At 46.5% G+C, this 27,988-nt stretch overlaps 1 non-coding gene across 1 annotated transcript; it reads right to left on the bottom strand.

Moving 5' to 3' along the window:
* Nucleotides 1-24,882: 24,882 nt before the first annotated feature.
* On the bottom strand, nt 24,883-25,013 carry LOC123456494. The gene has a single exon (XR_006634569.1). It is a non-coding gene; the product is annotated as a small nucleolar RNA SNORA61 (small nucleolar RNA).
* Between the last annotated feature and the right edge of the window lie 2,975 nt (nt 25,014-27,988).

Raw genomic sequence — 27,988 nt, forward strand, 5'->3', positions numbered from 1 at the left:
GTCAGTTACGAAGTACACTGGATCCACAGCTTGTTGATGAGTTTTCTCCCCCAGATGCTTGCATGTCACAGAAAGAAAGCTGGCTGGCAGGGCTGGATAGATGGCTTAGTGGTTAAGGCGCTTGCCTGCAAAGCCAAAGGACGCAGGTTCAGTTCCCCAGGACCCATGCAAGCCAGATGCTCAAGGTGGAGCATGCATCTGGAGTTTATTTGCAGTGGCTAGAGGCCCTGGCATGTTCATTCTCTCTCTCTCAAATAAATACATTAAAACAAAAAAAAAGCTAGCTGGCCAAGAGAAAGCTTCTGGCTCCGTTGCAGCATGGGCTGTGGGCACAAGCTCAGGCCTTCATGCTTGCAAGGCAAGAAGCTTACTGACGGAGCCATCTCACTCTTCCCACAAAATGATCCTTATGTTTTAAAACTATTTATCTGAGCTGGGCGTGGTGATGCACGCCTTTCATCCCAGCATTCGGAAGGCAGAAGTAGGAGGATCACTGTGAGTTTGAGGCCACCCTGAGATTACATAGTAAATTCCAGGTGAGACCCTACCTCAAGAAACAAATCTATTCTACTTATCTATCTATCTATCTATCTATCTATCTATCTATCTATCTATCTATCTCAAACATTTCTCAAGTACACAGTAATTTCTGAATCTGTAACTAACTTTTTCAAAGTTGATGTTATGGTCAGAAACTAGTAAAAATATTTCTACAGTTATTCCTACATGGAATTTTCCTTCTATGTCACTTTTAAACAGATTGCATGACTATTAGATGAAGTTAAAAAAAAAATCTTTAAAAAATCTGGACCTGGTGGCGCACGCCTTTAATCCCAGCACTTGGGAGGTAGGAGGATAGCCGTGAATTCGAGGCCACCCTGAGACTATATAGTGAATTCCAGGTCAGCCAGAGCCGGAGTGAGACCCTACCTTGAAAAACCAAATATATATATGAAGGAGCTACACTTTGAGAATGAAATAAATCAACAAGGATCACATGGGGAAAGAAGTTGAGTTTAACATTTCGCTTCCTTGCCCTTCAATCCAAGTCTTTAATGGTTAATGGACTGTTAGTGCCCAGTACGCCCAGCATAGCGGATTGGAAGGGTGAACAGTGGGGGAGGGAGTGGGGGTGGTCTTCCAGGCGGGCACAGCTTCTACAGGGCAGGATGCACTGGCTTGGGGAATTAGGAGAGGGTTTGGATACCCCATGCGGGTAGGATCTGCTCTCAGGTCTTATTCTATGCAGACAGCATCTGGTAGTTCACCCACGTACGTCCCACACTCCAGCTTCTGGAAACCTGGAAGAGCTCCCACGGCAAGTTCCACTGCTCAGGAATGATTTCTCTCATTCTAAACGTCCTGCTGTGGCCTGCGGTCCAGCCTCTAGTCTTGGATGCTTTCTACCCCTCTGCCTGTTCACATTGGATCAGTGCTTTCTCTCTCTCTCTCTTCTTTTCTTTTCTTTTCTTTTCTTTTCTTTTCTTTTCTTTTCTTTTCTTTTCTTTTCTTTTCTTTTCTTTTCTTCTCAAGGCTGGGTCTCGCTCTAGCTCAGGCTGGCCTGGAATACACTATGTAGTCTCAGGGTGGCCTCGAACTCTCCATGAGCCTCCTACCTCTGCCTCCCGAGTGCTGGGATTAAAGGCATGCGCCACTACTGCTCGGCGTGGATCGATGCTTTGGTTACCATTTCTTTGAATTGTATGTATTGATTTTGCCCTAGACATGTTCTCTTAGATCCCCGGGAGCCAAGGCATCTCTTGTTGTTACCCTTGATTGGTAAATTAAGGGAGTTTTTATATCTCCTGTTGCTTACTATGTCCTCACAGTTGGGCCCCTGGCTTCCTGACCATCTGTCACCAGTACCTGTCACCTCTCTTGCACAACCTCACCCTCACCAGCAGCCTCATTTGCCACAGCAAATAAAGACTTACGCCTTGTGGGCACAGATGGAATTTAGTGCAGAAGGTTTTGCTGGGAAATTGCTTAAAAAGTCAAAGAAACAAAAGGAGTTTTGTGGGGGGCACATGCCTTTAATCTCAGCACTCAGGAGGCAGAGGTAGGAGGATCGCTGTGAGTTCAAGGCCACCCTGAGACAACATAGTGAATTCCAGGTCAGCCTGAGCTAGAGCACTACCTCAAAAAAAAAAAAAGAAAGAAAGAAAAGAAAAGAAAAGAAAAGGAAAGGGAAAGGGAAAGGAAGGGAAGGGAAAGGAAAGGAAAGGGGCTGAGGACATGGCTCAGCGGTATTTGCTGCACAAGTTGGAGAACTTGGGCTAGGATCCCCAGCACCCATGGAGAAGCCAACACGGCACTCTGCACCAGGGAGGCAGAAACAGGAGTCCTGGGGTTGGCTGGCAGGTAGTCTAGCCAAATAGATGAACTCCAGGCACAGCAAGAGACCCTCTCTCAAAAACATAAGGTGGGAAGCCGGGCGTGGTGGCGCACGCCTTTAATCCCAGCACTCGGGAGGCAGAGGTAGGAGGATTGCCGTGAGTTCAAGGCCACCCTGAGACTACATAGTGAATTCCAGGTCAGCCTGAGCCAGAGTGAGACCCTGCCTCAAAAAACCAAAAAAAAAAAGAAACCAAAAAAACATAAGGTGGGGCTGGAGAGATGGCTTAGTGGTTAAGGCGCTTGCCTGAGAAGCCTAAGGACCCATGTTCGACTCTCCAGATCCCACGTAACCCAGATGCACAAAGGTGAGACAAGAGCAAGGTCGCACATGGCCACTAGGTGGCGCAAGCATCTGTAGTTCGATTGCAGTGGCTGAGGCCCTGGCCATGCCAATTCTCACTATGTGCCTCTCTCTTTCTAAAATAATAATAATAAAATAAAGTGAAGAGTGATTGAGAAAACCAGTTGACCTCTGGTTGCCATGTTCCCCCACACACGTATGCACCAATTTACATATGAAGTTACATACATATGCCACATACAAGTGCAAAAAAAAATATAAAAGTATATAGCAAAGACCATAGTGTCTATGAATAAATACAAAGGGTTAATCTTGGGACTTGAGATGCTCAGCGGTTACAGGTGCTTGCTTGGAAAGCCTGCTGGGCCCGGGGTTCAATTCCCTGTTACCCACGTAAAGTCAGATTCACAAAGTGGTACATGCATCTGGAGTTCGTTTGCAGTATTAAGAGGCCCGGAAGTGTCCATTCTCTCTGTCTACCTCTCTCTCTCTCTCTGTTTCTCTCTCTCTTTCAGATAAATAAATAAGATATTTTAAAAAGGGTAAATCTCCTTGGATTTACTTCCCCCATGTTCCTGTAAGTGCAGAGGCTGAGGTTTGGGGTTTTTGTTTTGTTTTTGGTTTTCTGAGGTAGGGTCTCACTCTAGCTCAGGCCGACCTGGAATTCACTGTGCAGTCTCAGGGTGGCCTTGAACCTCAGAGCACTCCTCCTACCCCTGCTTCCCAAGTGCTGGGATTAAAAGTTTGTGCCCACCACACCAGGCCCTGTTTTTTTTTTTGTTTTTTTTTTTAATGAAGCAATGAACTTTGGAATGGACACATCTGGATTTAAATTCCAGTGGTATGTCTTGCTGGTTGTGTGAATTTGAGAAAGTTTTGGGCCTTCCTGAGCCTCATTCCTTCTCATCTGCGAAGTGAGATCATCTCCTCATGCCACGGTCCTAGCAAGGAGCATGAATCCAAGAGGCCCCTGCACAGCCCTCAGCCGGGGCTCTTAGCAGAAGGTTCTCCGAACACACCCCAAACCTCTCACCCAATCAGGGAGGCAGAAGCTCTAATTGAGAAGCCTGTGGGGGTGGGAGAGGCTGGGTGGGCTTCCCTCTACAAAAGCTATCCCGGGGGCATAGGCAGGGATGGCTGTTAGCATAAGCAGAGGCCAGCGGCCCAGATTCCTAAAACATTCCGAAAACCAGTAATAGCCTCGGTGTCGTCCCTTGTTAAATATAAAACTTAAGTAATTTGTTCTATTAAAAAGCCCGGGGTGGTATTTTTACCGGGTGATGTGATGAGGCGCTGTTCTAAGCGCCCTCCTGTGCCCGTCTCTATGGCGACTCCACCGTGCTCAGAGATCCAGATAATTTTCCCGAAGGCTAATTAAGCTGACAACTGCTCGGGCTTCTTGGCTTACCACACTTGTAGTTGACCCTTGCCTTGGGGCTTAGGGACCCCCTGTGGATGAGCAGTGATAAAGAAGAGAGGAACAGATGAGGGAGGCCTCCCGCGGACCCCCTCTTTCAAAGGGTTGCTCAGCAGCCTTTGGGGTTTGTCAATCACTCCTGCTGGATGAGCCAGGATTTAGTGGACAGGAGTTCCATCGCCTTCTATGAGCAGCAAGTGGACGTGGCTCTGATCACTGGTGGACTCCACCTACCTTTCCTCGTAGCTGCTCAGGGTGACTGGCTTGTGCTGTAGCAAAGCCGGTTTATTATGTCATACCATAGGCTCAGACGGCACAGGGCAGTGAGTGAGCTCTGCAGAGCCTTGGATATGCCTGCTGATTGTCAAGACTGCTGATTTCTACTTCCTTTTTAAAATATTCTTTTGTTGTTTATTTTTATTTATTTATTTGAGAGCAACAAACAGACAGAAAGAGAAAGAGGCAGAGAGAGAGAGAGAGAGAGGGAGAGAATGGGCACGCCAGGGCCTCCAGCTGCTGCAAACAAACTCCAGACGCATGTGCCCCCTTGTGCATCTGGCTAACGTGGCTCCTGGGGAATCGAGCCTCAAACCCGGGTCCTTAGGCTTCACAGGCAAGCGCTTAACTGCTGAGCCATCTCTCCAGCCCATGATTTCTACTTTTTGTATTTGGCTTTGATTTTCTTTTTCTTTTAAACTTTTTTTGTTCTTTATTTGTGTGTGTGTGAGAGAGAAAGAGGCAGATATATATAGAGAGAGACAATGGGCGTGCCAGGGCCTCTAGCTACCGCAAATGAACCACAGATGCATGCGCCACCTTGTGCATGTGGCTTACATGGATCCTGGGGAATCGAACCTGAGTCCTTTGGCTTTGCAGGCAAGTGCCTTAACCGCTAAGCCATCCCTCCAGCCCTGTATTTGGCTCTGAAACAATACCATTTGCCTTTTTCCTTTCTGTTGGTCATTTTCAGAGGCCTCCCCTCTACTCCTGTCTCATGCTCAGACTGGCATCTTTGTGCCTGCTGAAGTTGCTCACCCATCTTAATCAGCATGAGGTGAGCATGCAGTGAGGTGAGAGTGAAGGAATGACCCCACAATAGATCTGAGCCAAGATGAACACTTAGACCTCAGGAAACTTGCAACCAGAGAGAGAGAAATCACGGAGAAAAGTTTAAGCTAGACCCAAGGCCTCCCAGTGTAGCTTCTGCAGGGTAGAATCTACTGCCCCAAGGGGCTGGGGAGATGGCTGTGTGGGTGAGCATATTGGCTGATTTAAGCACGAGGGCAGGAGAATGCCCACGTTTGATTCCCCAGCACATACAGAAAAAGCTGGGCATGGCCACGCTTGCCTGTAGCCCTGATCCTGTGGGGGTGGGGAGTCAGGGGGTAGGGTCCGGAGGAAGGAACCAGAGAATCAGTGGCAGCTTTTGGTTGAGGGACATTTCAAGCTGGGTGATAGAGGAGGGCACTGGATACTCTCCTCTGGCCTCTGATCACACTCAGTACACGCACAACTGTCCACACGTGTGCATACACCACACATCACATCATATTACATAACACACACACACACACACACACACACACACACACACACACACACACACAATATCTACTGTTGGGTCAGAGATACAGCTCAGCCAATAAAGGCACTTGCTTGCAAAGCCTGATGACCTGGTTTTGATTCCTCAGTACCCACGTAAAGCCAAATGCATGTGTACCTGGAATTCGTCTGTGGTGCCAAGAGGCCCTGGAGTACCCATTCTCAGTTGCTCTAGCATGTTCTCTCTCTCTCCTTGCAAGTACATAAATAAAATATATTTTTTTAAGGGCTGGAGGGATGGCTTAGTTGTTAAGGCATTTTCTTGCAAAGCCAAAGGAGCCAGGTTCGATTCCCCAGGACCCACGTTAGCCAGATGCACAAGGGGACACACGCGTCTGGAGTTCGTTTGTAGTGGCTGGAAGCCCTGGCGCGCCCATTCTCTCTCTTTCTCCCCCTCCCTTCCTCCCCCCTCCCTCTTTCTCTGTCAAATAAATAAATTAAGTTAAAAAAAATTTTCTTTTTAAAAGAATTCACTGTCTTACTGGCTGCTTAGTGGGAAAACCAGTGTCTCATGCTTCCCAAACAGAGCTCAGCGTTGTCCAGGCCAGTCAGTGGAGGTGGAGCTGACTCAGTCTTCATCCAACTTTCGGTTACCGTGAACCCTTCTCCAGGGATTTCTGGAGGTGCTGAGCATACCTCACACGTGGACCTCAGCATGTGACTGCTCCTGCCTGGGGCCACACTGGGGCATCTGCCTCTACCGCCTTCCTCCTCTGACTGGCACCTCATGCACATATAACTTTATCCCAGCAGCCAGTGGCCGATGCCCTGACAGAGCCAGAGCAAGCGTGCCGACCTTACGCCTTTCCTCCTGCTGCGCCTGTGCAAGCTCGGATCTCATTTACTTACTTCTTGCCCAGCTCAGAATGACGATGGGCTGAGCTCATCAGGGTGGGCTCCGTTTCCTTTCCCTTCTGGATAATTCTTTGCCAGGAGGTCCGTTAGCTTTTGAACACATTGTCCTGGCATGTCGGAATGTCTGGGGGCTTTCAGACTGGAGACCCTGCCCCACTGTACTTGGGAGGAACCCAGATGCCCAGCGTTGTAGTTAGCCCACCTGCGCGGTTTCCTCTCTCTCATCCATCCTGGAAATCAGCTGCCTGGCTTCACTTGCTGGAAGGACCCGCCGTTTCATCTACCTGACTCTCAGTGTGATGCCTTATCTCCTGTGCCTCACACATTCTCTTTCTGCTGCCTCGGCCCTTCGCCTCCTTGCTGGCCCCCAGCCGTGCATTCCAGCCTAGGAGGCTAGCCAGGGGCAGCCCACGGTCTGACCACCACAGCTGCATTTCTCGGCTGAATCTCAAAAGGTTGCCCAGGAGTCAGATCACCTCCCGGGGCCTCGGAACCTTGGCTCCGCTCACAGCTTGCAGTTTCTCCGGTCTGCCTTCCACACTCACATCGTCTAATACCTGGAGCATGCTGAGCAGGGCATGGCCCCCTGCCCGCACCCTGCACCGTTATGTAAGAGTCTCAGGACCTGAATGGCAGGCTTCCCAATGAGGCACAGAAACTCTCATGTCCTGACCTCTTCTTGCCTCTTCAGCTCCATCCTCTGCTCTCCCTCACTGGGAATTTATGTTTTAGCCATCTCAAACGGTTCTTCCAGCTCTCAGAGACACGTTTACTGTTCCTGCCTCTTGTATCTGACCAAACTGTCCTCTTTTATTTTATTTTATTTTTCTTCTGGTGGATGGATTCTCATTTTAAAGACAGCGTAAATGCCATCGACAGAAGCGATTCCTAAAATTCCCCCACCCGTCCCCATTTGGCCCGGGGTGCTCTCTCTGCACTCACCTCTCCCTCCGTCCTGTTTCACGAGTCATTTTCACATATTATATCCACTGTCTCGCCCTTACCTGACTCACAGTAGTTGAATGAGGTGCTCACTTTGAGAGTGAGACCCTTCAGGTGGTGGGATCGCCTGTTTTACAGTTAACCCTCTGATTGCTGGGACAAACATCTGACCACGTGGGAAGACAGAGTCTCTTTCAGGCTTACAGATCCCGGGAAAAGACTCATGATGGTGGAGAAAGCTGGCTCCGCAGCACAGAGGCGGAACCAGCAGTCTGAGCTGAAACTGGCTCTCTACACCCCTAGGGGAGCTGCCCCTAGAGACACACCTCCTCCAGCAGGGCTCCACCTGCTGAAGACTAAGTAGAAAGCTTAATCTTAATCAAAAATACTCTAGACTATGGGGAAGGGCACGTGCAGCTGCATTCAAACCATCACGTTCAGCCTTTGGCCCCCATAGACTCATGATCATCTCACAATGGGAGATAGACTATCCAACTTACCACCTTAAAAAGTCCCCATAGCCTTTGCCAACTTTTGTTAAAAATATTTTTTGTTCATTTTTATTTATTTATTTGGGAGTGACAGAGAGAGAAAGAGGCAGACAGAGAGAGGGAGAGAGAATGGGCACGCCAGGGCCTCCAGCCACTGCAAACGAACTCCATACCCGTGCGCCCCCTTGTGCATCTGGCTAACATGGGTCCTGGGGAATCGAGCCGCAAACCGGGGTCCTTAGGCTTCACAGGCAAGTGCTTAACCGCTAAGCCATCTCTCCAGCCATACCAACTTTTTAACATTGTTCAAAAGTCCAGTCTCATCCCAAGATTCAAGTCTGTCCCTACAATGTGAGCACGATCAAATCAAAACACAAGTTACACACTTCCAGCACATAATGGTGCACAGTGAGCACTCTCATTTCAAGATGAAGGCATAACAAGGAGAGACTGGACCAATAAAGAAATCCATCACCAGCAGGCAAACGTGAAACACTTGGAGTCCCAACTCCAGCTATTACCAGAGATGAAGTCTCTGGGTTTCCAATTCTGTCCCTGCAGATGGGTTATTCACAGGAAAACTCCATCTGCAGCTGGTATTTCTGCTTGGCAGCTATTCCAGAGACCTGACATCCAAACTCTGGGGTAGGGGGAGGGATGTTCTCACTGCAAACCGCGATCCATCTTCATAGCTCTACACATGCCCTTGCTTGGTCTCCACACAGAGATGTTAACACTGCATCACACTGCCACATCTCACTGGCTCCTGGAGCTGACTCCATACAATGGCCTCGCTGGGTCTCCACACAGGGATTTCTACGTCCCAGTGCCAAACAACCAAACAAAAATGTTGGCTCACCTTTAATAGTGGTAATCTCCCTTACAATTGCAGCTTATGTAACCTAAAATCAGTTTCCATGCCTACGACTTGAAACTTGCTTATATTTTTCCTGTGAAAAACTACATACCGTTCATATCTTTCTGTTCTATACCGTCTGCCAAACACACCATCCCATTACTTTTTAAATTCAACCTTGCTCAAATTCTCAGATACGGGCAGAACACAGCTAGCCTGTCTGCCAGCCGCACAGTTCCCACAAAGTTCTCTCCTTTCCCTTCAGAAGCCAGGCCTTCACAGTCCACAATTCCCTCTGCATTTAGCTTTTTTTTTTTTTTTTCCAAAATCAAACCAGAATAGCCCATAAAACTCTGCTTACAGCAATTGCAAGGCTTCTCCAGCCCAAAGTATCAAATCTTTCCATATCCTCTTGCAAACACATTCCAAAAGACCAAAAACCTCACTGTCCGATTCTTCACAGCAACAACCCCTGCCACCTCCACCCCACCTCCGCGCCTCGGTACCGATTTTTTTTTTCCTGTCACAGTTACCTTCTCATTGCTGGGACAAACACCTGACCGGAAGCAGTTTATGGGAGGAAAAATGTTTATTTTAGGCTTGCCCATTCCAGGGGAAGCTTCATCATGGAGGAGGGGGCCTGGCTCACTTCATACATCCACAGTGCAGAAGCAGAACCATCACCAGAGCTCACACGGGTTCTCTACACGCTAACTAGAGCTGGACTTGAGATCTCATGACATACTCCCAGCAGGGTTCTGCCTGCTTGAAGACTAAACAGGAAGCTTAATCATAATCAAAAATACCCAAGGCAGGCTGGAGAGATGGCTTAGCGGTTAAGCGCTTGCCTGTGAAGCCTAAGGACCCCGGTTCGAGGCTCGGTTCCCCAGGTCCCACGTTAGCCAGATGCACAAGGGGGTGCACACATCTGGAGTTCGTTTGCAGAGGCTGGAAGCCCTGGCACACCCATTCTCTCTCTTCCTCTATCTGTTTTTCTCTCTGTGTCTGTCCCTCTCAAATAAATAAATAAATAAATAAATAAATAAATAAATAAATAAATAAATACCCAAGGCTACGGACGACATGTATTTACATTAAAACTACTGAGGTTTGAATCAGATGGTTCCATGTACACTCACGTGTTTTGAATATTTGGTTTCCCACTGGTGGCGATTTGGGGTGTTAGAGCCTTGCTGGAGGAGCTGCGTTGCTGGGGGCAGGATCTAGGGTGCCGTAGCACATCTCCCCTCTTGCCACAGCATAGCCTACTCTCTTGCTGCTTTCTGCCAGCTGCTGGGGCAAGAGGAAACGTCCAGCTTCTACGCTACTGTTCCTTCCCCACCGTGCTGAAATTCCCCACCTCCGTAGGCCAAAATAAACCCCTTCCTCCCATCAGCTGCCTGTGGTCAGGTGCTTTGTCCCAGCAGCACAGGGATCTCTACAGCTGGGAGCAAGGGTGCACTCCTGGTGTTTGTACACTGAGGACCACGTGACGTCTGCTACATAGCGTCGCTTAAGGGACGTGTGAACGAGTGTTGGATGAAAGGCTTGAGTCCTTGGATTTCGGTGATTGAGTGATTGTCAAATAAAGGGAAAGTCCTTTGTGGAGGGTTACTTGGATAATTGGCATGGGTGGGGCACATTAATTTGAAAAAGAAGCACTTTCTTTTTAAATTTTTATTTATTTATTTGGGAGTGACAGAGAGAGAGGCAGAGAGAGAGAGAGAGAGAGAGAGAGAATGGGCGTACCAGGGCCTCTGGCAACTGTGAACGAACTCCAGACGACTGTGCCCCTTGTGCATCTGGCTTACGTGGGTCCTGGGGAATCGAGCCATCTCTCCAGCCTTTTTTTAAAAAAATATTTTTATTTATTTATTTGAGAGTGACAGAGAGAGAAAGTGGCAGAGAGAGAGAGAGAGAGAGAGAGAGAGAGAGACAGCACTTTCAATAGTAGGAATCACATTTTGTCATTAAAAAGTTACATTGGGGGGCTGGAGAGATGGCTTAGAGGTTAAGCGCTTGCCTGTGAAGCCTAAGGACCCGAGTTCGAGGCTTGATTTCCCAGGACACATGTTAGCCAGATGCACAAGGGCGCACTCGCAACTGGAGTTTGTTTGCAGTGCCTGGAGGCCCCAGCGCACCCAGTCTCTCTCTCTCTCTCTCTCTCTCTCTCTCTCTCTCTCTCTCTGCCTCTTTCTCTGTTCGTCGCTCTTAAATAAATAAATAAATAAAATTTTTAACCAGTTACACTGGGAATGAGAATAATAAAGGACAAACTATTCCAAAGAGAGAAAGAGCATCCGAAATCACAAAAGAAGTAGCAGGACAGCTTAAAAAAAAATCCAGAGAAAATAAAAAGGGTCACTGAATGAAGAAAGCTGCACAAGACTCCAGCCTTTCGGTTCCCTAGGAAAGGGGGGGTAGAAAGTGCCCATGGTGGAGTGATTGGTAGTGTTATCACAGGATGGCCAGTTCTCACAAGCCTCACATCTTGTGCAGGTCTTGAGTCCTGTGGTAAGAAAAGTGGGGAGTCCCGTGGTGGGAAGAGGGGCACACGTTGTCACTGAGTCCCACAGTGGTGAGACAGGGGAATGCTGTCACTGAGTTCTGTCGTGGGAAGAGAGATGCGTGCGGTCATCCTTGTGGCCTCTGCCTGCAGGGTTCTGGCTGAGCGTCATGTTAAGAGGGGGGAAAAGATAGAGCTTAACTGGGAGCCTGGAAAACAAGAAACAATCACGAGTCAGGTGGTTTGACATCAGCCTGCCCAGCCCCAGCATGATGGACTGACCAGAACCGGTCCTATGGCGAGGGAGGACCAGAAGCTGACAGGTCAAAGTGCACAGGTGGCGGGAAGATCTGCCCAGGACGGGAGGTGCAGAGAGGGAGGCACAGTCACAGTTGGGTGCTCAGGGTTGACATCATTTGATAATAACTTTAGAGTCTGACCCTGAACCTTTGGTCAACAAAGTGACCAAGCTCTGGCTCCACCTATTCCCCACAAAGCCCATTGCTGTGGACGGCAAACCCTCAAGCCCCTACTTGATGCCCTCCAGCTGGGTGCTTAAGGCTTGGTGGGCGATGGAAGAGCCGAGACGCGTCCGCCGGCTCTGACCTCAGTGCTGGGCTCATTCCCCTCGCTTCCAAACCTCCCCCCCCAACACGGTAGCCACCCTTCCACAGCTTAGGACGTTAGCCACCCCATGACGTGCACACCGAGGAATCAAGGAGACAGAGAGAAGCTGCCCAGGCTGCAGACTATAACACTGAGGGTGACCAGAGTTCCTTTTACACACACAAAAAGGGAAGGTACCACAGTGGGGACAGCTAGCTGGACACCAGGTACTTGTGATGTATACGAGCAGCCATAGCAACATTGCAGGAGAGATAAAAGTCTCCAAGTCACCATCCACCAATACCTCAGTCACCTGGTGGGCTCTGAGTTTTAGGAGACCCAGAAAAAAAAAAATAATCCCAACATTTCATCTCTCTCATTTTTGCCTCTTTTATTCCTCACTCACTCCTCCTTTTTTATTTTTTAATTTTTGAGGTAGGTTCTCACTCTAGCTCAGGCTGACCTGGAATTCACTTTGTAGTCTCAGGGTGGCTTCGAACTCACAATGATCTTCCAACCTCTGCCTCCCTACTGCTGGGGTTAAAGGCGTGCACCACCATGCCTGGCTTCCCTCCTTTTATTAGTATACTTTTACTGGCATTTTGACTTCCATCTTTTTTTTTAAACTAACTTTAAGTTTTTTGGTTTTTTTTTTAGAGAGAGAGAGAGAGAGAAAGAGAGAGGGAAAGAGAGAATTGGTGCACCAGGGCCTCAGACACTGCAATCAAACTCCAGGAACTTGTGCCCCCTAGTGGGCATGTGCCACCTTGCTCTTGCCTCACCTTTGTGCTGCTGGCTTATGTGGGATCTGGAGAGTTGAACATGGGTCCGTAGGCTTTGCAGGCAAGTGCCTTAACCACTGAGCTATCTCTTCAGCCCAACTTCATCTTTGTATGATTTTTTTTTTGAAAGCATTTAGAGACATGTGTAGGCCACCTGCCCAGAGCAAGGAGGACCTGGCTGGTTGGCACAGGCCCCTGCCTCTGACTTACATAGACCACCTGGAGTAGTTCAGGCCCAGGTGTGACAAACTTGCAGTCCAGATGCATGTCTGTTACTGGAGCAGTCCCAGGCCACCCAGCGACTCCCAGGAGAGCAGCTGCTGTCACATTCCTGGAACGACAAAGTGATTATCTCCAGATGGGCAAAACCAAATGCAAACCCAAGTAACACAAGAAACCAAGACAAGATATCCCCACCAAAAATACCATAGTTGAAGTCTCCAATGAGAACTGCTTAGAGGAAACTCCAAATAATTCTAAAACATGACCATGATAAGGACATACAAGGAACTTAAGGAGGATATGAACAGGTGGCTGAATGAAATGAATCAACTAGAAGAACTCAATAGAACGAATTTTAAAAAGGGCACGGGGGCTGGAGAGATGTCTCAGAGGTTCAAGCGCTTGCCTGTAAAGCCTATCAACCTGAGTTCGATTCCCCAGTACCCATGTAAAGCCAGTTGTACAATGGTATGTGGGTCCGGTATTTATTTGCACTGGCTGGAGGCCCTGTAATACCGATTCTCTTTCTTCTTTCTCTCTGTCTGTGCTTGCAAATAAAAATAACTAAGTAGACTTAAAATTCAATAAACACCCTTAACAAAATGGTGGTATCACCATACCTGATTTTAAGATATACTACAAAGTCATAGCATTAAAAACAGCATGGCACAAAATCAAACATATAGCTCAATGGGATGGGATGGAATGAAATAGAAAAGAAGAGAAGAGAAAGAATATAAGATAAGACCCAGGTCTAAGTTCAAGTAATTATGGCACCTGATGTTTGACAAAGATACCAAAAACACTCCCTGGAGAAAAGTTGGCATTTTCAACAAATGGTTCTGGGGAAGTTGGATAACCACATGTAGAAAAACAAATCTAGACTCTCTTCTCTCACCCTGGACAAAACTCAAAGCCAAGTGGATCGACTTCAACATAACACCTGAAACTGGGAGGTGACCAGAAGAGAAAAAGGGAGAACGCTAAAGACTAGGCACAGGGGAAGATTTTCTGAACAAGACTCCAGTAGCCCAAGGAATAAGACAGACACTCAACCAACGGGATCTCACGAAACTGAAAGATTATTGTAGAACTAAGCAAACCATCAACCAAGTTAATAGACACCTTACAGAATGGCAGAAAATCTTTGGTAGCCATATATGTGACAGAGGTTTCATATCTACCATATGCAAAGAACTCCTCAAAGCACTAAGTCATTAAAAAAATCAATCATGGCATGGTGGTGCATGCCTTTCATTCCAGCATTTGGGAGACAGAGATGGGAAGATTGCTGGGAGTTTGAAGCCATTCTGGGATTGCAGAGTGAGTTCCAGGTCAGCTTGGGCTAGAGTGAGACTCTACCTTGAAAACAAACAAACAAGGCTGGAGGGATGGCTTAGCAGTTCCATCACTTGACTGCAAAGCCCAAGGACCAGCTCTCCAGGTCTCACATAAGGCAGAGGCACAAGGTCACGCACGCAGGCAAGGTTGCCCAGGAGCACAAGATGGACCACGGCATCTGGAGTCACTACAGCGGCTAGAGGTCCTGGCATGCCAATTCTCCCCTCTCTTCCCCCCGCACAAAACAAATGAAAAAAAAAAAAGAAAGAAAGAAACCTGTTTGTTGGGCTTGCCTCAAAAACAAAAACTCATCAGTCAAAAAATGCATCCATCAACCCAGTCAAAAAATAGGGCAGGGAACTTAACAGAGAGTTCTCAAAGGAAGAAATGCAAATGGACCATAGACATTTAAAAAATGTTCCATACCTGTAGCCATTAGGAAAAGGCAAATTTAAACTCCTTTGAGATCCCGTCTCATCCCAGGCAGAATGGCTTTCATGAAAACATCACAAATGAGGACACATGCTGGCCAGAGTGTGGGGAAAGAGGAACCCTTTATTTACTGTTGGTGAGGTGTAAACTGCAATAGCCACTATGGAAATCAGTATGCAAGGTTCACAAAACCTAAACAGTTATCTACCATATCGTCCAGCTGTACCGTTCCCGGCCATACACCCTGAAAATTCTCTGTTTTGCTGTAGATAGTGCTCCGGGGTTTCGTAGCCGCTCTGTTCCTTCACAATAGTGGGAAATGGCATCAGCCCTGACGCACATCGACCAAAGAGTGGAGAGAGAGGCAGTACCTGTGCGTAATGGAGTCTTATAAGCTGTGAAGAAAAAGGAAATTCACGGGGAAATGGATGGATCTGGAAAGAGCTATAATAAGTGAGGTAACACAGGCTCAGAAAGACAAATGTTGACTGCTCTCTTCCCATGCTAGCTCAGACTACTGAGATGTGCTTGTAAGTTATAGCGAGCTTCGGTCATACTTCTCCCGGAAGCTGCTTTGAGGCCTGGAGAAGGGACTCATGGAGGGGATAGTAGAGAGTCCAGGGGAGGCACCGACTACGGGGAGTGGGGACTGGGGAAAGGGAGGGCCGTGAGAGGGATACACAAAACTAGCCATGAATAAGCACTATAGCCGGGCGTGGTGGCGCACGCCTTTAATCCCAGCACTCGGGAGGCAGAGGTAGGAGGATCGCCGCGAGTTCGAGGCCACCCTGAGACTGCATAGTGAATTCCAGGTCAGCCTGGGCTAGAGTGAGACCCTACCTTAAAAAACTAAAAGACTAAAAAAAAAAAAAAAAGTACTATAGAGACCTGTTTCTTTTCTTCTTCTTCTTTTTATGATTTTTCGAGGTAGGGTCTCACTCAAGCCCAGGCTGACCTGGAAGTCACTATGGAGTCTCAGGGTAGCCTCGAACTGTCGATGATCCTCCTACCTCTGCCTCCTGAGTGCTGGGATTAAAGGCATGTGCCACCACACCTGGCTAGAAACCTATTTCTTTCTCAGCTAATTAAAAGATATAACTTCGGGGGGGGGGGAGAGTTAGCTTGGGAGGCAGTACCCTGAGTGGAGAAACCTTTACTCTAAAGCAACAGGCAGTTGCAGGTAAATTCCAGTGCTGAGATGGATCACCTACCCCAAAGAGTTGACCTGTTGGTCCGGGAGGCCCATGAGACACTCAATACATTGCAGGCCACTGCCAAGAACCTTCTTTTCTTTTCTTTTTTAATTTTTTTGTTTATTTTTATTTATTTACTTGAGAGCAACAGAGAGAGAAAGAGGCAGGGAGAGAGAGAATGGTCGCACCAGGGCCTCCAGCCACTGCAAATGAACTCCAGACTCATGTGCCCCCTTGTGCATCTGACTAACGTGGGTCTTGGGGAATCGAGCCTTGAACTGGGGTCCTTAGACTTCACAGGCAAGTGCTTAACCACTAAGCTGTCTTTCCATCCCTTTAAAATATTTTTTTAAATTTTCTTTTTGCCAAGCACTTTCTTTTTTAAAAAATATGTATTTATTTTCTTTTTTCTCAATTTTTATTAACATTTTCCATGATTATAAAAAATATCCCATGGTAATACCCTCCCTCCCCCCACTTTCCCCTTTGAAATTCCATTCTCCATCATACCCCCCCCACCATCTCACTCAGTCTCTCTATTATTTTGATGTCATCATCTTTTCCTCCTCTTATGAGGGTCTTGTGTAGGTAGTGTCAGGAACTGTGAGGTCATGGATATCCAGGCCATTTTATGTCTGGAGGGAGCACGTTGTAAGGAGTCCTACCCTTCCTTTGGCTGTTACATTCTTCCCACCACCTCTTCCACAATGGACCCTGAGCCTTGGAAGGTGTGATCGAGATGTTACTCGGTACTCCAGTCACTTCTTTCCAGGACTATGATACTTTCTGAGTTGTCCCAAGGTCACTGCCCATCTAAAAAGAGAAGATTCTCTACCCAAAGTGAGAGCAGCGTTACTATAAGGGTATAAATATTAAGGGAAGTGGCCAAGCACTTTCTTACTCACCGGAAGTAGACGGTCGGACCCTATTGCTTGGGGACACCGCAGACCGCAGTTGTACAATGTTGACCCCTCAAGCTGGAACCGAGATGAAGGTCAGCCCCATGCTGACCAGCTTTCATTGCGCAGCAAGTGCTACAGGAGCTGCTGGGCATGAAAGTCCTGCACAGGGTGAGCAGCAGTGGATCCTACAAGCTACAAAAATCAACCAGCTCGGCAAGATGTACCCACCAGGGCAGTAGTGGCACATAAGTTATAGGGGTAATCAACTGATCGCTGAGTGTACATGAGGTCCTCTCCGTGGGAGGGAATTTATGCTTGGAACTCAGAACCAAGTCAAGAATCCTATGGCTTAGAAGGTCATTGACCTCTAAAGGAAAGCTTCCACTGTTCTTTGGCTAAATGGAGGCATTGTGCATTACCCAAAAGCCTTCTAAGTATATATATATATTTTTTTTTGGTTTTTCGAGGTAGGGTCTTACTCTGGTCCAGGCTGACCTGGAATTAACTCTGTAGTCTCAGGGTGGCCTTGAACTCACGGCAATCCTCCTACCTCTGCCTCCTGAGTGCTGGGATTAAAGTTGCCCGCCACCACGCCCGGCTAAGCCTTCTAAATGTATATGCTTATCTCCTTTGATTAATGCTGCTCTCACCTTAACCAATGGCAGTGAATACTGGGGAGACTTAAGACTCACCAAATGACAAGAAGAAGAAGAAAAAAAACAAGTGCCTCTCCCTGGAGGGGTCATCTCTCTTATACCCTTCAAGGCAGGGATAATAGTGTGGAGGGAGTGACAGACGGAACTTGAGGGCTGCTCTCACTTCTAGCCAGAGAACCTTCTCTATAGAGATCGTGGACACACTGAAGAGATTCAAAACTTGCCAAAGCAGAAACCCAGAAGCTATGAAGAGCCCAAACACTAAAGGATATGACTGCCGTGCTCTGCGATGTTCAGGGAACACTGTAGAAGAGGGGGCAGCAAGAATGTAAGAGCCACAGGATAAAAAGGCAGAGCCACAGGGTAGAAAGGCATTTCGCGGGACACTGTCCTCACTGTCCATCAACACAAACTGACCGGCGCTGTCAACACCTACCGTGGTTACCAACACCCTCACAAGACCTGCCCTGTTCTGAGCCCATACACGTTGTGACAGAGAGGAGGATGGAGAGAACAACATCAAAGCAGAGGAAGGGGATGAAGGGATGGCTTAGCAGTTAGAGCACTTGCCTGCAAAGCCCAGGGACCCAGGTTCGATTCCCCAGGACCCACGTAAGCCAGATGCACAAGGTGGCGCATGCATCTGGAGTTCATTTGCAGTGGCCTAAGGCTCTGATGTGCCCATTCTTCCCCTCCCCTCAAATAAATAAAATTAATTAATTAAAGAAAACAGAGGAAAGGCTTCCTTGAAAGAAGAAGGGCTTCAGTGGAATGGGGTGGGAGAAAGGAGACAGACGTTAACATGATGGGACTACAAAGTATGGTCATATATTAAAGTGCACAGTAAAGTTGTTTTTTTTAACTTTACCTCTCTGGAGCTAATTTTTAAAATTTTATTTATGCATTTGAGAGAGAGAGAGAGAGAATGGGCATGGGCATGACAGGGCTTCCAGCCACTGAAAACCAACTCCAGACACATGTACCACCTTGTGCCTCTGGCTTACATGGGTACTGGGGAACTTCACTTGGGTCCTTAGTTTTTTGTAGGCAAGTGCCTTAACTGCTAAGCCATCTCTCCAGCCCTAAATTTTTTTTAAATAATTTATGTTTTTATTTCTAGCCTCTTCTTATAATCACCTAATTTTGTTTATGAATTTTTTATTTTTTTTCTGTTTTATTTATTTATTTGAGAGGGACAGACAGAGAGAGAATGAGGCCGATAGAGAGAGAGAGAGAGAATGGGCGCGCCAGGGCTTCCAGCCTCTGCAAACGAATTCCAGATGCGTGCGCCCCCTTGTGCATCTGGCTAACGTGGGTCCTGGGGAACCGAACCTCGAACCGGGGTCCTTAGGCTTCACAGGCAAGTGCTTAACCACTAAGCCATCTCTCCAGCCCTATGAGACTTTTTAATATTTTGTTTATTTTTTGTGTATTTTTATTTATTTATTTGAGAGTAGAAAAGACTTAAGAAGAACAATGCTAGAGGTACCTCAGTACCCGATCACAAATTATATTACAAAGTCAGAGAAACAAAAATGCTTGCACAAAACAGCCATTTAGACCAATGGAACACAAGGAAGGATCCACAGATGAACTCCCGCAGTTAAAGACCATATTTCAAAACTTTTCTTGTTTATTTTTTATTTTTATTTATTTATTTGAGAGCAATAGACAGAGAAAGAGGAAGAGGGAGAGAGAGAGAGAGAGAAGCGTGCACCCCATTGTGCATCTGGCTAACGTGGGTCCTGGGGAATTGAGCATATATATATATATATATATATATATATATATATATATATGTATGTATATATATATGTATATATATATGTGTGTGTGTGTGTGTGTGTATATATATATATATATATATATATATATATATAGTTGAAAAGAGCAGACAGATGGTTTCTGGTATAACATATAAGAACTTTTGAAGTTCCCACTCTAAAAGCTTAGACTGAAAATTCACATTTTCTCATATTTGTCATAGAAATTAAGCCACAGAATAAACAACTGTTACCAAAGCCAAGAGACCAGATCGGTCAAAACAGGAAATTCAGTTGCTGATACAAAAACTGGCATCTCTTTGGGTCACAGTAGTGGATAGGGAACCCTGAGCTAGACAGAAACGAAAACTCCAGGGGGACCCACTTTTGGACCAATTATTCTAGCTGGAGTATTCATCATCCCTCTATCAAAAATGGATATATCCAGGGCTAGAGAGATTGCCTAGTGGTTAAGGCGCTTGCCTGCAAATCCAAAGGACCCAGGTTCGATTCCCCAGGATCCCCATAAACCAGATGCACAAGATGGCATATGTGTCTGGAATTCGTTTGCAGTGGCAGGAGACCCTGGCGTACCCTTTCTCTGTCTCTCCCATTCACTCACTTTCTCTCTGTCTGCGTGCAAACAAATAATCAAAGGAAATGAAATCAAACCTGGCTTTTTATTATTTATTTTATTTTTAAATTTTTAAAATAAACTTTATTTATTAGTTGTAAGCAGGGAGAGAAGGGGGGAGAGAATGGATGCACCAGGGTCTCTTAATATGCAAATGAGCTCACCACATGTGCTCCCTTGTGCATCTGGCTTCATGTGGGCACTGGGGATTCAAACCTGGGTCATCCGGCTTGCAGGCAAACGCCTTAACCACTAGGCCATCTCTCCAACCCAAACCTGATTTTTTTGAAAATCATGCTAAAACATTAACTTATTGTCAGGATAACTAAGAAATCGAAAGTTGGGGATGTAAGTTTCTAGCATTAAAAATGAGAGGAGGGCTGGAGAGATGGCTTAGTGATTAAGTGCTTGCCTGTGAAGCCTAAGGACCTTGGTTTGAGGCTCAATTCCCCAGGACCCACATTAGTCAGATGCAAAAGGGGGTACAAGCGTCTGGAGTTCGTGTGCAGTGGCTGGAGGCCCTGATGCACCCATTCTCACTCTATCTATCTGCCTCTTTCTCTCTCTGTCTGTCTGTGTCAAATAAACACATAAATAAAAATGTTTTTTAAAAAATGAGAGAGGACACATCATTAGTTTCCAAAGATACTAAAATGCTCATGGCATACTATGGACAATTCTGTGCACAGATTTGACAATTCTAGGTGAAATGAATTGTCACAGTCAGGTCCGCATTGCTGGTAGGAATCACCCAACCAAGAGCAGCATGTGGGGGGAAAAAATAAGTTTATTTTGGCTTATAAGCCCGAGGGGGAAGCTCCACGAAGGCAAGGGGAAACGATGGCATGAGCAGAGAGTGGACATCACCCCCTGGCCAACATAAGGTGGACCACAGCAACAGGAGAGTGTGCCAAACACTGGTAAGGGGGAATCTGGCTATAACACCCATAAGCCCACCCCCAACACTACACTGCCTCCAGGAGGCGTTCATTTCCAATGACCATCAGCTGGGAACCTTCAGATCACCTAAGTTTATGGGGGACACCTGGATCAAACCACCACATGGACCAAGCCCTTGAAAGACACAATCTGCCCGAATGCACGCCACGAGAATGGCACCTACTTGCTAACAGAAGGTAATCTGTACTTAATAACTGCTAGGATTTGAGTCTGGAGTTCTCCCTCCCACATTTATACTTTCTAACTATGCATGTGTGTGTATAAATGTGTGCATGTTCGTGTGTGTGTGTGTGTGTGTGTGTGTGTGTGTGCTTGGAGACGTAGAGGACGACTTCATTCCTCAGGAAAGCCATTGTGGTGGTTTGGTTCAGGTGTTCCCCATAAACTCAGGTGTTCTGAATGCTAGATTCCCAGCTGAGGGAGATTTGGGAATTAACGCCTCCTGCAGGGAGTGTATTGTTGGAGGCAGGTTTATGGGTGTTATAGCCAGTTTCCCCATGCCAGAGTTTGGCACACTCTGCTGTTGCTATGGTCCACCTGATACTGGCCAGGGAGTGACGTCCACCCTCTGCTCATGCCATTATTTCCCCTGACATTGTGGAGCTTCCCTCTCAAGACTGTAAGCTAAAATAAACCTCTTTTTCCCACAAGCTGCTCTGAGTTGGGCGACTTCTACCAGCAACGTGAACCTGACTGCAACAGCCGTCCACCTTTTTCTAAGACAAAGTTTCTTGTTGGCTCAGAACTCATCAATTTAGGCTAGAACTTAACCAGAGAACCCCTAGTGCTGGCCGCACAAGACTGTGCCACCAGCCTGGCACTGTGCATGGGTTCAAACTCAGGTCTCCGTGCTTGCCAGCTGTGGTGGTTTGGTTCAGGTGTCCCCCATAAACTTAGGTGTTCTGAATGTCAGGTTCCCAGCTGATGGAGATTTGGGGATTAATGCCTTCTGGAGGTAGTGTGTTTTGGGGGCAGGCTTATGGGTGTTAGAGCCAGTTTCCCCTTGCCAGTGTTTGGCACACTCTCCTGTTGCTGTGGTCCATCTTATGTTGGCCAGGGGGTGATGCCCACCCTCTGCTCATGCCATCACTTTCCCCTGCCATCATGGAGCTTCCCCTTGAGCCTGTAAGCCAAGATAAACCTCTTTTTCCCAGAAGCTGCTCTTGGTTGGGTGATTTCTACCAGCAATGCGAACCGGACTGCGACACCAGCCAAGCGCTTTACCAGCTAAGCTATCTGTGAGCCTCAAGGCTCATGTGTTGAGTGTTTTGTCCCCAGATTGTGGACCCTTTTGAAGGCTGTGCGACCTTCAGAAGACGGGGCCTCGCTGGTGGGCGTAGGAGCAGGCGCAGGGCTTTGAGGGTCCTAGCCATTCCCGGTTCCTGATCCCTGGCTGTGGTTCACTTTACCGTCCGCCTTCTCTGGGCCGGTGGACTGCCGTCCCGTGAAGCTATGAGCCAAAGCGAGCCTTTCCTGTAATACTATCAAGTTGTCACAGCAGCGTCAAAGCAGGCTGGCACAGAAAGCTGGTGTCAAGAGTGGGGGTGCTCTTGCCGTGCCTCATTCCACTTCTGGCCGCAGATGTCCCTTTGCAGGTCTCACTCACGTTTGGCCCCAAGGTACACGTGCTTGTGGATATTACATGTCAAGACCCCCGCACCACAGAGAACACGCCGTTTTGGTCTTTCTGAGTTTGGAATTGATTTGCTTAGTGTGATTCTTTCCAACTCCATCCATTTTTCCTGCAAATTTCACATATATATATTTTTTCTGTCCTGCTGTATAGAATTCCACCGTGCATATGGAGGGCATCTTTATTACACACTCATCCATTGATGGGGCATTTTGGCTGATTCCAATTCTTAGCTATTATATTATATTTATTTATTTTTTTTTTGGCAGAGAAAGAGGGAGAAAGGGAGAGAATGGGAGCTCCAGACCACTGCAAACGAACTCCAGATGTGTGCGCCCCCTTGTGCATCTGGCTAATGTGGGTCCTGGGGAATCGAACCTGGGTCCTTTGGCTTTGCAGGCAAATGCCTTAACCGCTAAACCATCCTTCCAGCCCAATTCTTAGCTATTATAAATAGAGCAGAAATAAACATGGCTGTGCACGGATCTCCTTAGGATATGTGCTCAGGAGTGATATTACAGGGCCACATGGGAAATCTATTTCTAACTTAAAAAATTTTTTGGGGGGGGCTGGAGAGATGGCTTAGTGGTTAAGTGCTTGCCTGTGAAGCCTAAGGACCCCAGTTCGAGGCTCAGTTCCCCAGGTCCCACGTTAGCCAGATGCACAAGGGGGCGCACGCGTCTGGAGTTCGTTTGCAGAGGCTGGAAGCCCTGGCGCGCCCATTCTCTCTCTCTCTCCCTCTATCTGTCTTTCTCTCTGTGTCTGTCGCTCTCAAATAAAAAATTTTAAAAAATTTTTATTTATTAATTTATAAGAGAGAGAGAGAGAGAGAGAGAGGGTGGGGGAGTATGGGTGCACCAGGGCCTCCTGCCCTTGCAAACAAACTCCAGATGCAGGTGCCACTTTGTGGGTACTGCGGTATCCAGCCCAGGCTCTCAGACCTTGCAAGCAAGCACCTTATCTGCTAAGCTGTCTCTCTCCCCAGCCTTCTTTCTAACCTGTTGAGATGCCTCTGTAGTAATTTCCGCAATGGCTGCGGGGAAACAGGAGCCCTCGTCCACGGTTGGCGGGAGTGCAAACTCGATTTCCGCCGTGGCTGCACTAGCTAGCTCTTCCGTCAACCGTGGGCGAGGGTCCCTCATGCCCTGCAGCCTGTCTGTTTTCTGGGGTTTAGCCGAGATAAGATGCTACCTGAAAGTTGTTTTGATCTTCATCTCCCTGAGGGCAGGGGATGTTAAACATTTTCTAAGTACTTATTGGCCATTTTGTTTTCTTCATTAGCCCACTTGGTGATGTGTAGATTTATTTATTGGTGTTTAATTTTTGCAATTCTTTGTAAACTCTGGCAGTTAGTCCCCCACCCCCCCTCTGAAGGATAGGTGGCAAAGATTTTTCTCCCATTCTCTAGGTTACTTATTTTGTTTGGTTGATGTTTTCTTTCGCTGTGCAGAGACCTTGTAAATGTCATGGGGTCCCATTTGTTGATTCTTGGGACTGTTTCCTATATTATTGGGAATCCGGCTCAGAAATTATTGACTATGTCTACATCCTGGACTGTGTTCCTTACTTTTTCCTCTAGCATTTTCCATACTTCTATTTGTACTTTGAGGTCTTTGACCTACTTTGAATTGATACTTGTACAGGAGACACATATGAATCTAATTCCATTCTCCTGCAGACAGCTATCCAGTTCTGCCAGTGCCATTTGTAGAAGCTGTCTTTTTTGTTTGTTTGTTTGTTTATTCAAGGTAGGGTCTCGCTCTAGCCCCACCTGACCTGGAATTCACTATGTAGTTTCCGGGTGGCCTCGAACTCAGTGATCCTCCTACCTCTGCCTTTTGAGTGCTGGGATTAAAGGCATGCACCACCATGCCAGGCTGTGTTTTTTTTTTAAATTATTATTTGTTTTATTTTTCAAGGTAGGGTCTCACTCTAGCCCAGGCAGACCTATAATTCACTATGTAGTCTCAGAGTGGCCTCAAACTCATGGCGATCCTCCTACCTCTGCCTCCCGAGTGCTGGGACGATAGGCTTGCACCACCACATGAAGCTTATTTTATTTATTTGTTTGAGAGAGAGGAGAGAGAGATAGGGCATGCCTGGGTCTCTAGCCACTGCAAACTCCTGGCACTGGTGCCACCACATGCAGCTGGTGTTACATCGGTACTGAACATTTCTGCTGACAGCTATCCTTTTGCCTATTTTTTCTGAAGTTTCTTCCCAACTGCAGGTTAATGATCACATGAGGGCTGCCCCTTTACTGATTACACAGCTCTGAATGAAACAAAGAGAGACTCTCAAAAGCAATACCAACTGCTCAAGCCTGCACATTCATTTCCCTCTACCCCTCAGGTTACCCTGTTTATCAAGGGAGAGGGGAATAGAATGTACCCCTGTTTGAATGTAGCCCACATGCTGTATACCAGACTACATGCTGTGAGGCCACCTTCAGTGTCAGTGTCCCTCCTTTATGACCACAGAGATAAGTGTCAAGGATCCGATGGGAAAGGGAATAGGAGGGTCATGGCCCACTTTTTAACTGGGTTGATTCCTTATGTTGTGTTTCTTTAGTTCTTTGTATAGCCTGGATATTAATCCTCCATCAGATGTGTAGCTGGCAAAGCTTTTCTCCCATTCTGTAGGTTGTCTCTTGGCTTTGCTGTACAAAATCTTTGTAATTTCATGAGGTCCCAGTGGCTGATTAGTGGTTTTACTTCCTGAGCCAACTGGGGTTATATTCAGAAAGTCATTACCTATGCCAACATGTTGAAGGGTTTCCCCCACCTTTTCCTCTAGCAATTTCAGTTTCAGGCCTGATGTTAAGGTCCCTGGTGCATCTGGACTTGATTCTTGTGCATGGAGAAAGACAAGGATCTATTTCTCTCTGTCTCCTTCTCTCCCTCTTTCTTTTCATTGTCTCAAATAAATAAAATAAAATAATTTTAAAAATCCAAGCAGGCTTATGTAGACAGGCAACTCTAAGGAAGTCCGAAGTCGTCCAGACAATTTTGAAAGAGAGAAAAATTGAGGACTTACGGTGTCTGTCTGATTTCAAGCACCCATGTTTTCAACCCTAGGACCAGGGAATGTTACCTTACACTGTTAAACTTGAAGATCGCGTGTATTGCAAACAAAAGCCTTTGCAATAGAAGGAATACTTCTGAATTACTCAGACGGGCTCAATCACAAGGATCCTTAAACAAGGACGAGAGAGGTAGAAAGGAATCAGAGGAAAATGAAGATAGCAAGAAAGTGGGCGCAGAGCAGTATGTTCTTGGCTTTTATAATTAAGAGGCGAGGCCTCCTTGCAAATAGATAAATAAAACTGTAGAAAAAAGTTTTAAAAATCCTTCAAAAGAAAACATGAAGAAACTTTTGATGGCTTTAGTTAGATGGTAACATCAAAATAAAACCTATGCCAGGCATGGTGGCACATGCCTTTAATCCCAGCATTCAGGAGGCAGAGGTGGGAGGATTGCCTTGAGTTCGAGGCCACCCTGAGACTCCATAGTGAATTCCGGGTCAGCCTGAGCTAGAGTGAGACCCCACCTCGAAAAACAATAATAATAATAATAATAATAATAATAATAATAATAATAATAATAAGACTCACAAAACCTTTAAAATTGAACTACTGTTATATGCAGTAAAATGATGAATCTCAAAAGCAGTCTACAAAGCCCCTAAAAGAGTTCATACTTTATGATTACATTTTTTTAAAAAATAAAATGCTAGAATTGGCAAAACATGATCTGCACAGACAAAAGACAGCTGGATGGCCACTGAGCCTGGAATAGTGCGCCCAGAATACCAAGGGGCGTGAAGACACATTCCAAAGTGACGAAAATTACCTGTATCTCATTTATCTCCTCTGCATTTTTGCCAAAGTATATTTGAACAATGTATTTATATATTAATATAAAATGCATATTAATATGTTATTAAATGACATTTCAAATGATTACATTTTCTCCTGTGTAAATTATATTTCAAGAAATGTAACTGGCATAGGAATTTGAAGCTTCAAAACCAAAAAGGAAAGTTGTAAAACGCCGAATCTGATCTACAGAAGCCCTGGCTCAAGCGTACCCAGTCTCTAAGATTATACCTGCTCTGGTACTCTGTAACGTCATGAAATCGGTTAAAAGATTAACTAAAGAGGCATAGATTTGATAGAAAGAGGTAATGCCTGGAACTGCATATAGAAGATTAATTGATTTCGGATGGAACTTAGTGGTCACATTGTGCAATTTGTCACCTTATACAGAAATGAGCAATGGAAAAAAAAAGAAAGACCAAAAACAAGAAAAAATAATAAAAAACAAAAAAATTTAAAAATTTATAAAAAAGAAAAAGAAAAACAAGCCATGAAGAATCTTCTACGTGTCACTCCAGACCCACTGAGGCAGACACCATCCTACAAAGCAAATCCATTGCTGAGTCATTCTACTTGTGTCGAAACCGTTGCCAGCATTGCCCTGGCAGCCTCTGTCCTGGTAACTTTGACTCGTCGGGGTTCGTTCTCCAATGCTGGGCTGCGCCGTCAAAGAGAAAATGTCATCGCCTCCCTGGAGCTCACCGGGGACAAGACGAGACCCTTCTCGCAGTGGCAGTCAGAGTGACTGAGCAGTTTTTTTTTCACACAAAAGTCGTGCTCACGTGATTTCTAATACCAGTCCAGGCCTTGGGGGTTGATCCCCAAGAACCTGGGGCTCAACGTTTCGTATTTACTACAGTTCCTCCCTTGGTTGAAAGGCTCTGTCCCATTTCTGTGGTCATTCTCATTCACTACCGTGGAGGCCACCAGCAGACATGTGGAGCAGACCGCCCCCCACAAAACCCTGTCAAGCTGTGGGTCGGCTAATGCAGTCTGGCTGACTGGGGGACTGTACCTTACGAGAATCCATGAGCCAGACCACGTGGCCATTCTCGGATTCCACAGAAAGGATTAGAAATAATAAATATGTACTTTTAGAAATCACCAAGTCTGTTGCATAGAAACAGACAGCTAACACAAGTAGCAATTCCATTCATATTAGACTCCAATTTTACTCCTTAGTTTATGCTATCTTCCTTGGAACCTACTTGAGGTCCCCCCCCCCAAATTATACACAAATTATGATGCTTATTCCCTGTGTAGCAAGGTCATGAGCCCAGATATTCCAATTATACCTCTTATTTGTTTTTCTTTTTGTGTGTGTTTGATGCAGGGTGCATGGTGTTTACTCCTCACATGCACGTGAAAACCAAGGGAGAAGGCCGGGTGGTCCTCCTCCGTCACCCATCTTCATAGTTCCTTGAGATGGTCTCTCACTGGTTTCTGACCTTGCTGTTTTTGTGACCCTCAGCAGTTCTCTCGTCTTTGTCCTGCACAAAATTGGGATGGCAGACCTGCATCGCCAGGGCGATTATGGAGGCGCTGGGGAATCACACTCAGGTGTTCTCAAGAACCCCCTGGCTTCACGCTTACACAGGAAGTGCTCTTGCCTGCCGAGCC

This window comes from Jaculus jaculus, chromosome 23 (genome assembly GCF_020740685.1).
Source record: "Jaculus jaculus isolate mJacJac1 chromosome 23, mJacJac1.mat.Y.cur, whole genome shotgun sequence".
In the NCBI taxonomy this organism is placed as follows: Eukaryota; Metazoa; Chordata; class Mammalia; order Rodentia; family Dipodidae; genus Jaculus; species Jaculus jaculus.